This window comes from Engystomops pustulosus, chromosome 10 (genome assembly GCF_040894005.1).
Source record: "Engystomops pustulosus chromosome 10, aEngPut4.maternal, whole genome shotgun sequence".
Taxonomy (NCBI): domain Eukaryota; kingdom Metazoa; phylum Chordata; class Amphibia; order Anura; family Leptodactylidae; genus Engystomops; species Engystomops pustulosus.
The window spans coordinates 43,638,211-43,650,564 of record NC_092420.1 but is presented as its reverse complement, the minus strand read 5'-3'; the positions used below and the strand labels follow the sequence as shown (position 1 = coordinate 43,650,564).

Genomic DNA, 12,354 nt, shown 5'->3' with positions numbered 1-12,354 from the left:
ATACACAGCATTATTTGTAATTTTCTGAATTATTCAGCATATTTTTGTTTTTTTAAAACATTTAGTTTTTCAGTTGTAAACAGTTTTGGGGACAGGGAAAATGAAACCTGACAGAGGCCAGTGTTATTGTGAGCTAAATTTTCTATCCTTAATTGAAACCAAATGTCGTACAGGTTGCATGCTGGGAACTCTGGCAGCCTCTATTCCATACACAAAAACTTTCTCAAAGACGTCTTACATCAGCCACATTACTGAACCTCCCTGCAAACATTTCCTTTGGAATCGGATGATTCTCTCTCAGCTCGGAATTCTGTTCTAAGGTTATAGAGTCAAAGATTGGGGATTTTTTTGTTGATCTATACTAGCATTTCTCATAATATAACAGAAAAACATTACTTTTTGTTGTTTATTATAATCTCTCAGTCCATAGAGAAGTTTCAGAGAAAATATGGAGAAAAATTAAGCTGTTGTGAGAACGAGGGACTTTTAAAAATGAGTTAACATACTTTGTACTACTAGAGTCCCAGAACACCAAGAATCGCAGAAATCACCATTTTGTTGAAACCAGAACATTAATAATGTGAGTAACTTTTAAGATGTCTTCTTTACATTGCTTAAAGTTGTACTTATATTAGTTTTCAAATGATCTTCACTATCAGTCATGTCTGTTCTTGTTGTAGACTTAATAGTTATTGAATTAGTAGTGATCTGAACACATTAAACATCATTTTAGTACAATAGTTATTTGTAATTTAAATTCAACAAAATCAGCAAACAGAGGTAAAAAATTAGGGAGAATTAACAAAATATGAATAGTAATATGCTATATTTATTAAGAAAACCGAAAAAAAGTGTAATGCTCATAAAATGGTATTAATGTTATTTAGGAAGGTTATTTAGAAATAGGAATGTTACAATTCTAAAAGGAAAACTAGAGGAAAAGAAAAATTCTTACTATAAATATCAGAAGAACATGTAGGAACCCAAAGAATAATTTTAGTCAAAGCTGTAAGATGGCTGCCTGGCAACAACACATAATGGCTGCCTAGCAACAACACATCACACCACTAAATCCTGTAAAGCAGCATCTACCTGAACTGGGCAAAAGAGCGAAATGCATGTGTTGCACTTTTTGCACTTCATAGGGGAATGTTTCCCTTTAATGTGACATGTTAATGTATAATTTTAAATATTCTAATTGTTTATACCAGCCTCATAAAATGAGTTAAAACAGATAAATAGTTTTCATTATAGATAAATAATTGTATTAATTGATATCTAGATTATTTAGGATGAAGTAACATTATATAGAATAGATGAAAGGTAGCTTGGTCTATCACTTTTTAATAACTAGTACACTTTTTCACATGGCAGTCCTTTGGTCTGTATTTTCCAGACCTGGAATAGGAATGAAATTGCATTGCAGCTGCCCGTCAGGGTTTATCAGGAGCATGGAGCCTCCTGATAGATCTTGTAGGCACCCCAATGATTGTTATACAACATGTTCTATGGCTTTTTCTCAACAGATTTTTTTAAATGAAATTTAAAAATATTATGCAGAAAAAAGCCTTGAAGAGTTTGCAAACTGAATGTATTTCACTCCTCTCATTCAAACAGAATTTCTCTGTAGCTCCCAATGTAAATGCTCATTAATTTTGGATATGTTTGTCTGCTTTAGCCCAGGACCACCGATCTGACAGTAGAGAGCCAAATTAGCATATTGGGATCTGTAGAGAACTATAAATAATGGAATTAATTCTTCGGGAACAGTGAGGGCTTAGAGAGAAAAATCCTCCTTTGCTAGAAAAATGTCTTTTAACACCTTCAGGATCAAGATTTTTGTTTTTTAAGTTTCTGTTTTTCACTCCTTTCCTTCCACAAGCCACACTTTTTTCAAATTGGAGGCAAAATGGCGGAAAAGTGGTGTTACAGACATTTAGGTGCTATTTTCCATTATGGGGTTCATCGCCGGTAATAATTGTTTTTATATTTTAGTAGATCAGACATATTGGGATGCAGCGAAAAAATAATTCATATTTTTTAAAACTATATATTATGTATTATATCATACATTTACTGCTTCTATATTAGAATTTGTCTCAGGCACACTGTAATATAGAATTACTAATGATGGTTACCGTAGCTTTTAATAGACTCCCAACTGTCACTGTGCCTCTGATGATGACAGGAAGGGTGCTGACCATTATTCCATCACGGCACCTAAGAGGTTAACAGCAGTGATCGGTGCCAGCACCGACCGCCTCAGTGTAATACACCTGCCAGATATGGAGAAGGCAATGGAGAGGGATCTCCTACTCCCCTTCATATATTTACAATGGGTGGTCATGAAGAGGTTAAAGGATGCAAAGAGTTGGAGTTGGTGAAGGTGTTGAAAGGTCCTGTTTAGTAAGACTATATTCAAACAATGCTTAGAAAGTAGAATTAATATTTCATCATTCTAGACTCACCTATTGTGGCTTCTAATACCAATACCCAATTGGTAACTTGTACACAGTGGTCCCAATCAAAACAGAGTTTAAAACCTAGTTCTAGGTAATTTCAAAATACTAAAGACATCATGATTCTTCTTACCCTCTGCATGGAACTTGAAATTAATGGCTTGCTTCCTGTTTCCTATCTCACAGTAAACCTGAGATGGGAGCAAGAAAGCACATAGTTTGATTAAAGAAAATTAGCCATGTATATAACATAAAAAATCTTATTACTATTCACCTCCACTCCTCTTCACCTTGATCATTTAGTAAACAAACTTATAATTAGCAGCATGGAGCGCTTGGACAAGATGTCCGGCACTCTGGGCTGCTAACTAATGCAAGGTACACCCCTTGGAGAATTTAGCAAAGTGTAATACGTCTATTTGCCCGTTTGATTCAATTAGTCCCTCAAAAGGAAAAAGTTGAAAATTTTCCTATAGAGGTCACTTTTACCCCTATTTTTTGTAAGCCTCAAGGGATAAAGATGAAATAACCCCCAAGATGTGTAAAACTATTTCTCCTGAGTTTAGATGTACTCCACGTGTGCATATAAAATGTTTTATAGGCGCACAGTAGTTGAAAGAGGAATTTGACAGAAATTCTTTACATGTGTCAGGATTCATTTGAACAGCCCTAGCAGTAAAAAACAGAGGAGAACCTGAAAAATTACCCTCATTTTTGAATGTACACCCCTAGGAGAATTTAGCAAGGTATAATATGCGGTGTAGTGCAATACAACTGGTAAAATGAGCATTTTGAACATACAAGTGGTTTCCAAATATGATGAGCATGTTTGGTACATGAAGCCATGTTTCCTAATGTGAAAAAGACCCTACATGTAATCCTAAACACTAGCCAGAAAATACAACAGGGCTCCGGAATGATATAGCACTTGGAATATAAAGAAATATTAACCCCTTAAGGACCAGGCCCTTTTTCGTTTTTGCGTTTTTATTTTTCACTCCCCACCTTCAAAAATCTATAACTTTTTTATTTTTCCATGTACAGAGCTGTCTGATGTCTTATTTTCTGCGTAACAAATTTCACTTCGTAGTGATGGTATTAAATATTCCATGCCATGTACTGGGAAGCGGAAAAAAAAAATTCTAAATGCAGTGAAAATGATGAAACAACACATTTGCCCCATTTCTTGTAGGCTTGGTTTGTACAGCTTTCACTGTGCGCGCCAAATGACATGTCTACTTTATTCATTGGGTCAATACGATCATGGGGATACCAAATTTGTGTAGATTTTATAATGTTTTCATACATTTACAAAAATTAAAACCTCCTGTACAGAAAAAAAATTCTTCATTTTACAGTGTTCTTGCGCTAAAAACTTTTGCATACTTTAGTGTACAGAGCTGTGGGTGGTGTCATTTTTTGCGACTTCTGATGACGTTTTCAACGCTTTTATTTTTAGGACTGTGCGACCTTTTGATCACTTTTTATAGAATTTTTTCTATTTTTCAAAATGGCAAAAAAATGCAATTTGCGACTTCGGGCGCTATTTTCCGCTACGGGGTAAAACGCAGTGAAAAACGGTTATTATATTTTGATAGATCGGGCATTTTTGGACGCGGCGATACCTAATGTGTTTAGGATTTTTACTGTTTATTTATATTTATATCAGTTCTAGGGAAAGGGGGGTGATTTGAATTTTTATGTTTTTTTAATATAATTTTTTTTTTTAACCTTTTTTTAATTTTTTTTTTTTTACTATTTTTCAGACTCCCTAGGGTACTTTAACCCTAGGTTGTCTGATTGATCCTATCATATACTGCAATACTACAGTATGGCAGTATATGGGGATTTTGCATACCATCTATTACAATGTGCAGATCGCACATTGTAATAGATAGCCGAGATCATGATAGCCTCGAATCTTTATGTGATCCGAGGCTGTCATGACAACGGATCGCCGCTCCCCGGTGACGTCACAGGGGCGGCAATCAAAGGGTTAACACCGATCGCGGGTGTTAGCAACGGGCATTTGCTTCATCATGAAGCAAATGCCCGGTGAGTATGAAGAGGGCTCAGCCCGTGAGCCCTCTTCATACTCCCCCATGCGCAGCAAGACGTAAGGGTACGTCTTGCTGCATTAATAAATAAATAAAGAACTTGGATGCTTTATTGGCAATTTGGATGCTTATTTGATGTAAGACAGGATGCACTTAAAAAAAAAAAATTTTTTCAGTGGGTCTTTAGCTTATTGATGAGATATAATTAACTGTAATGTGTGGAGAAAAATAAAATAATCTTTTCTTGTTTCGGATTTTTAGCATTTTTGGGGGGAAGTGTTCATTGTAGCATAAAAATAATATATTGGGGCTTATTTACTAAGGGTAAACTTACGGATTTAACTGTGGATTGTGTTACATGCGATCGGATTGTGTTGCAGCTGCGCTGGCTTTCATACGACAGAAATGGGGGGTATCAGATGATCCAACTGATTCAGACTGAGCGCGGGATTTAAGATTCAATTTGTGTCGCAACAAAACGAAGTTACATACACCAGGAAGAAGAAGGTGAACTCGGCGGACCTGAGTGGGGAAGTGACACATGTAGGATACCGGGCACACGATTTTAGTGAAACGCGGCAGATGTGCATTCCGGTCGGACAAAGCACTTTTGGGGATCGCGCAGGAGGGGTAAGTAAATGTGCCTCATTATCTTTATTCTACGGATCACTATATACAGTGATACCTCATTTGTATAGTTTTATTTATGTTTGTCCAATTTGACTGAAGAAAAATTTGCAATTGTTTTAGTATGGCCTTTTTTGCAGCTTTAATATTTTTTTGGTTGACAGAGGTGATTGTGGGCTTATATTTTATGTAACAAGTTGCTCTTTTCAGTGGTACCATTTTGATGCTTGTATTGATTTGATAAAAAATCAATACAAGTTTTTGGATATTTTTTTATACAGCATTCACCAAGCAAGTCCAATTATGAGTATGATTTATTGTACAGATTACAGATGGGCGAATTTTTCAAAAATTCGATTTGACCCGTATCGAATCATGGCGAATCACATTAAAAAACAGGTATTTCCTGGCTGCAGAGAGCCTGTAGGGTGTTGTAGAACATTGTGCCATGCTCAAATATGCAAAGGGAGCATGGTTTGGTCTTCAAACAATGCTGTGTTTTAGTATGACACGCACATGACAGCCGCCGCTCTTAGAATCGCTTCACTCTTCAATTTCCATGGGCACTTACAGGGGCCAACTTCACCAAATAAGTGAAGCTGGAATGCAGCCTGACAAGGTAACGTCTGTGCCAGCTCGAAAGGACTGAGCTGAGGGCCAAGATCCCACTACAACTTCAAAGAGTGTACTCTTTTTACACTGACATCCGACAATTCCATAGATTACGACAGAACCTGTTCTGTTAAACGCTGATACATGTAGAAACCCCCCAAAAGAGTGGAGAGGGTGTCGGCAGTAATTTTGCATTGACGTCACTGATCATTTTGCCCTTATTTTCATCTGTCAGTGTCCGCCTTCAAATCGGTCAATAATCCATCAGTATTGCTAAAGCCAAAAACAAACAGGAGTTGATCCAAAACAGAGATGACCAGTAAATGGGATATTTTCATGTACTCTGTGTACTGTATCCACTCCTGCTTTGGACTATCAATCCTGAGGCTTTTCATTCCTTCTGACAGATAAAATGAAGGGGAAAACCAAACATAGTGGCAATGTCATAAAGTGGTGGATGGCTTACATAGCATTATGAAATCACAGGATGTTCCAAGTAGACAGCGGTCAGTTGGCAGCAGTATGAGTAAGCCACAGAGTGGCACAATGACAAATTTTGGAGGTATAGTGTATAAGCACGCTGAAAGATGATCGGAGACTAGAAAATGAAGGCGCTGTATCCGCTTCAGGGAATTCTTAAAACAATGTATATTTTATTTGTATAATGCTACGCGTTTCGATCTCGAACCAAAATCTTCATCAGGCATAAAAACATACATAACTATATGATAAAACATGCACACTTATATATACAAACAAAAGGAAATGACTAGAGATGAGCGAACACACTCGTCCAAGCTTGATGCTCGTTCGAGCATTAGCATACTCGTAACTGCTCGTTGCTCGGACGAATACTTCGCCAGCTCGAGAAAATGGCATCTCCCGCCGTTTTGATTTTTGGCGGCCTGAAACAGAGCCAATCACAAGCCAGGAGACTCTGCACTCCACCCAGCATGACATGGTACCCTTACACGTCGATAGCAGTGGTTGGCTGGCCTGATCAGGTGACCCTGGAATAGACTAGCCCCTGCCCGCATCATTCTCTGTCTGGATGCCGTTAGGGAGAGAGCTGCTGATGCTGCAGGGATATCGTTAGGCTGTTATATTAGCTTACTGTTAGGCAGGAGTGAGTCTACACGAACCAAACAGCCCTTGTTAGGGCTAGAATAGTGTTATATATATTTTATTTTATTTTTTTGCTTGTGGCTGGCCTTACTGGCACTAGTAGTGCATCTAGTACCATATTGTGAGGAATTTGCAGGGAGACTTGGGAACGTTCTATTTAGCTCTTAGTGACACACATATCCATCTCAAACACCTAAGTGGGACAATTTATTAGGGGTTTGATTGAATTAGGCAGTGTCTGCGGATTTTTTCTTTTTACTTAAATTTTTTTTTCAAAACTAAAAGTCATCACAGGCAAAGCACAAAATACAGTTGTGTGCTGTCAGTGTAGGTTAGAAACTAGCCATACAAGAATCCAACAGGCCTTGTTAGGGCTACAATAGTGTTATATATATATATATTTTTTTTTTGCTTGTGGCTGGCCTTGCTGGCACTAGTCGTGCAGCTAGTACAATATTGTGACGAAGTTGCAGGGAGACTTGCGAACGTTCTATTTAGTTCTTAGTGACACACATAAGTGGGACAATTTATTAGAGGTTTGATTGAAATAGGCACAGTCTGCCTTTTTTTTTTTTTTTCAAAACTTAAAGTGACTTAAAATCCAGTTGTGTGCTGTCAGTGTAGGTTAGAAACTAGGCATACAAGAACCCAACCAGCTTTCGTAGGCCTACAATAGCGTTATATATATATATAATTGTTGATTTGCTTGTGGCTGGCCTTGCTGGCACTAGTAGTGCAGCTAGTACCATATTGTGACGAATTTGCAGAGAGTCTTGCGAACGTTCTGTTTAGCTCTTAGTAACACACATATCCATCTCAAACACCTAAGTGGGACAATTTATTAGGGGTTTGATTAAATTAGGAACAGTCTGCTTTTTCTTTTTTTTTTTTTTTTCAAAACTAAAAGTCATCAGGCACAGCACAAAATCCTGTTGTGTGCTGTCAGTGTAGGTTAGAAACTAGCCATAGCAATAGAATAGCATTGTTTTGTTAAAAAAACAAAAACAAAAAAAAAAATTTACAGTTTACACTTTCATTTTGAAAATGTTGAACCCGAGGGCTAGGGGTAGAGGACGAGGGCATGGGCGTTGGCGTCCCACTACTGCAGGGGTCAGAGGCCGTGGTCCTGGGCGGAGTGAGACACCACCTGCAAGGGTAAGCTGCAGAGCTACACTCCCTAGGTTCATGTCTCAAGTTACTGGGACCCATGGTAGAGCACTGTTGAGGCCAGAACAGTGCGAACAGGTGATGTCATGGATTGCGGACAATACTTCTAGCCATTTGTCCACCAGTCAGTCTTCCACGCAGTCCACCCATGTCACCGAAATCAGCACTCCTCCACCTCAGCCTCCTTCCCCCCAGTCTGCCTCCTCCCAGGAAAATTTGGCATTTGAAGCGGCATACTCTGAGGAACTGTTTTCTGGACCCTTCCCAGAGTCACAAACCACTTGTCCGGTTGCTGCTGAGCTCTTTTCCAGATGCCCAGGTTTTCCACCGGTCGCAGTCTGTGGGTGATGATGACATTGTTGACGTAGTGGAAGAAGTGTGTAAAGAGGTGTCGGACGATGAGGAGACACGGTTGTCAGACAGTGGTGAAGTTGTTGTCAGGGCAGGAAGTCCGAGGGGGGAGCAGACTGAGGGATTGGAGGATGATGAGTTGACAGACCCAAGCTGGGTTGATAGGCCGGGTGAACACAGTGCTTCTGAGACGGAGGCGAGTCCTCGACGAGAACAGGTTGGAAGAGACAGTGGTGGGGCCAGACGGAGAGGCAGGGCCAGAGCTGGTGCATCAGCACCAAATGTTTCACGTAGTGAAGCTCCCGTGGCGAGGGATAGATTTTCGGAAGTCTGGAGGTTCTTTAAAGAAACACCGGATGACCGACGGACTGTGGTGTGCAACCTGTGTCACACCAGGATCAGCAGGGGTTCCACCACTACCAGCTTAACCACCACCAGTATACGCAGGCATATGAATGCTAAACACCCCACTCAATGGAACCAAGGCCTTTCACCTCCGGCTGGGCACACCACTGCTCCTTCCCCTGTGTCACTTGCTGCCTCTGCTATTCAGCCCCCTGCCCAGGACCCCGGCCGGAACACCTCCCATGCGAAAACCTCACCTTCGCCTCCACGATCCTCCACAGCATCCACCAATGTCTCCATGCGCAGCGTTCAGCTCTCCATACCCCAGACACTGGAGCGCAAGAGGAAGTACAGTGCAACCCACCCACACGCCCAAGCCCTCAAAGTCCACATCTCCAAACAACTTAGCCTGGAGATGCTGTCCTATAGGCTGGTAGAGACCGAGGCCTTTCGCAACCTCATGGCGGCGGCCACCCCTCGGTATTCACTCCCCAGCCGCCACTACTTTTCATGTGTCGTCCCAGCCCTGCACCAGCACGTGTCAGACAACATCATCCGTGCCCTGACCAATGCCGTTTTTGACAAGGTCCACCTGACCATGGACACGTGGACGAGTGCTGCCGGGCAGTGCCACTATATATCGCTGACGGCACATTGGGTTAACTTGGTGGAGGCTGGGACCGAGTCTGACCCTGGGGCTGGTCCTATACTGCCGACGCCGAGGATTGCGGGGCCTACCTCGGTCCAGGTCTCTCAGGCCTACTATGCCTCCTCCTCCTACCACCTCTCCTCCACCTTCTCCTCCGAATTACCATCCGTGGGCATGGCGCCATCAGTCGGTAGCTCTAGGCACAGCAGCAGTGCTGTCGCTAAGCGACACCAGGCGGTGCTCATACTGCTGAGCCTAGGCGATAAAAGACAGGTCGCCCAAGAGCTACTACAGGGCATCACGGCGCAGACTGATCTCTGGCTGGCACCGCTGAACCTGAAGCCAGGCATGGTTGTGTGTGACAACGGCCGTAACCTGGTGGCGGCTCTACAACTCGGCAGACTGACACATGTGCCATGTCTGGCCCATGTTTTAAATCTCATAGTTCAGCGGTTCCTCAAGACATACCCCAATCTGTCTGATTTGCTCACGAAGGTGCGCCGCATCTGTGCGCATTTCAGGAAGTCCAGCTCAGATGCTGCCACTCTTAGGGCAGTGCAGCGCCGCCTCCAACTGCCCGCTCAACGACTGTTGTGCGATGTGCCCACGAGGTGGAATTCAACATTAACCATGTTATCCAGAGTTTACCAGCAGCGCAAAGCGATTGTAGACTGCCAGATGTCAACTTCCACCAGAACTGGTAGTCAGGTCAGTCAGCTTCCTCAAGTCTACAATGAGGAGTGGACGTGGATGTCTCATATCTGTCAGGTGCTGAGTAACTTTGAGGAGTCAACACAGATGGTCAGTGGCGATGCCGCCATCATCAGCCTCACCATCCCACTGCTTGGCCTGTTGAAAAACTCTCTGGTCAGCATGAAGTCAGAAGCTTTGCGCTCGTCACAAGAGACAGGGGAAGAAGATTCCCTTGTTGATAGCCAAAGCACCCTCAGGTCTGTTTCTCAGCGCTTATCGGAGGAGGAAGAGGAGGAAGAGGAGGAGAATGTTGGCGAGACAGAAGAGGGGAGCATTGCTCAATCCTTCACTGTTCAGCGTGTATGGGCAGAAGAAGAGGAGTTGGAGGAGTTGGCAGAAGAGGAAATGGACAGTCAGGGCAGTGAGGGGAGAGAATTCTTGCGCATTGGGACTCTGGAGCATATGGCAGATTTCATGCTAGGCTGCCTATCCCGTGACCCTCGCGTTCAAAGAATTTATTCCAGCACCGATTACTGGGTATTCACTCTCCTGGACCCACGGTACAAGCAAAATCTTTCCACTCTCATCCCTGGAGAGGAAAGGAGTGTGAGAATGCATGAATACCAGCAGGCCCTGGTGCACAAGCTGAAACAGTATTTCCCTTCTAACAGCGCTAGCGGCAGAGGGCGTACTTCTGCGTGACAAGTAGCGAGGGAGACTAGGCGAGCAGGCAACTTGTCCAGCACTGGCAGGGGTACGCTTTACAAGGCCTTTGCCAGTTTTATGTCACCCCAGCAAGACACTGTCACCTGTCCCCTATCTCGGCAGAGTAGGGCTGATCTTTACAGAAAGATGGTGAGGGAGTACATAGCTGACCATACCATTGTCCTAAATGATCACACAGCTCCCTACAACTACTGGGCTTCAAAGCTGGACATGTGGCACGAACTGGCGCTGTACGCCTTGGAGGCTCTTGCCTGCCCTGCCGCTAGCGTGTTGTCTGAGCAGGTTTTCAGCGCAGCTGGTGGCATCATCACCGATAAGCGTACACGCCTGTCGAATGACAGCGTTGACAGGCTGACGCTTATCAAGATGAATAAAGCCTGGATTTCTCAGGATTTCCATTCTCCACCAAGTGAAAGAAGCTCAACCTGAATAATGTATGCACGCCTCCTCCTCATTTTCCTCCTTCTCCTCCTCTTTGTACACTAAAGCAGAGGAAATTGGCTATTTTTTGCCATAGCCAACTGGCTCTAGCTATAGTACTCTATGTATTTAATTTTTCTGGAGGGCCACCTACCCGGTCCTCTGTTTTAAATAATTTTTGGGAGTGCCACATACAGGCAATCAATCTATTTAATTTTTTCTGGAGGACCACCTACCTTCTCCTCTGGTTTGAAAACTTTTTTGGACTGCCACATACAGGCACTATCCAAATTTAATTGTCTCCATAGCAGCCTCCACACGTCGTCTTTATAGCTGCCTCAACACATTGTCTCCATTGCTACCTCCACACATCATCTCCGTAGCTGCCTCCCAAAGTCGTCCACATAGCTGCCTCCATACATCGTCCCCTTAGCAAACGAGCCGTCAGGCAGAATTTTAGGTTGTTTTCATGGTTTCCACATCAAACTTGTTAACTTTGTCACCACCCTGCTGTGTTATCCACAAAATATACTGGCAAACTTTTATCATTTACCGATATTATTTCAGCGCTTCTTGCGCATCTGTTTACATTCCCCTCACCCGCCATAACCCAAACTTATAAGAACACTACTACACTTGGTCTTATACAAAAGGTTCTTAGAAGTGCTGTTTGGGGAGGAGCCGAGAGACAGGGGCTTGGACAGGCGAAAGCTCACCTGGCAGCGGACCGCCATCTCCATCCCAAGATCCAACTAACATAGTTTTAACTGCAGCACCTTTAATCTACTACTACTTTACTGCCTACATACATCGTCCCCTACATACATCAAACAAAAAAAACAATTAAAAATAGAACCGCTATGCTATTCCATTATTCCTAGATGAAATATTCAAACGACCCCGTCTGCTTTGAAAATTATAATTTTTTCAAAGTAAACGCTTCTGGCCCCCAGGCCCATTTTGGGTGGGGAGGAGCCAAGAGACAGGGGCTTGGACAGGCGAAAGCTCGCCTGGCAGCGGACCGCCAGCTCCATCCCAAGATTAGGCAGCCTCAGAGGCATCCATGCATACTGCCCCTGCTGTTTCCTGTCCATTTTGCCTCCACGATCCTCCACAGTGTCCA

At 42.7% G+C, this 12,354-nt stretch overlaps 1 protein-coding gene across 5 annotated transcripts in view; it reads left to right on the top strand.

Moving 5' to 3' along the window:
• The first annotated feature begins 224 nt into the window (after positions 1-224).
• Positions 225-12,354, top strand: part of DDR2 (discoidin domain receptor tyrosine kinase 2) — a 440,458-nt gene continuing 428,328 nt past the window's right edge. For all 5 annotated transcript variants that reach the window (XR_011850418.1, XM_072128535.1, XM_072128532.1 and 2 more), the window contains exon 1: positions 225-580. The gene's annotated coding sequence lies outside the window, so the exon portion shown is untranslated. The remainder of the gene's footprint in view (positions 581-12,354) is intronic.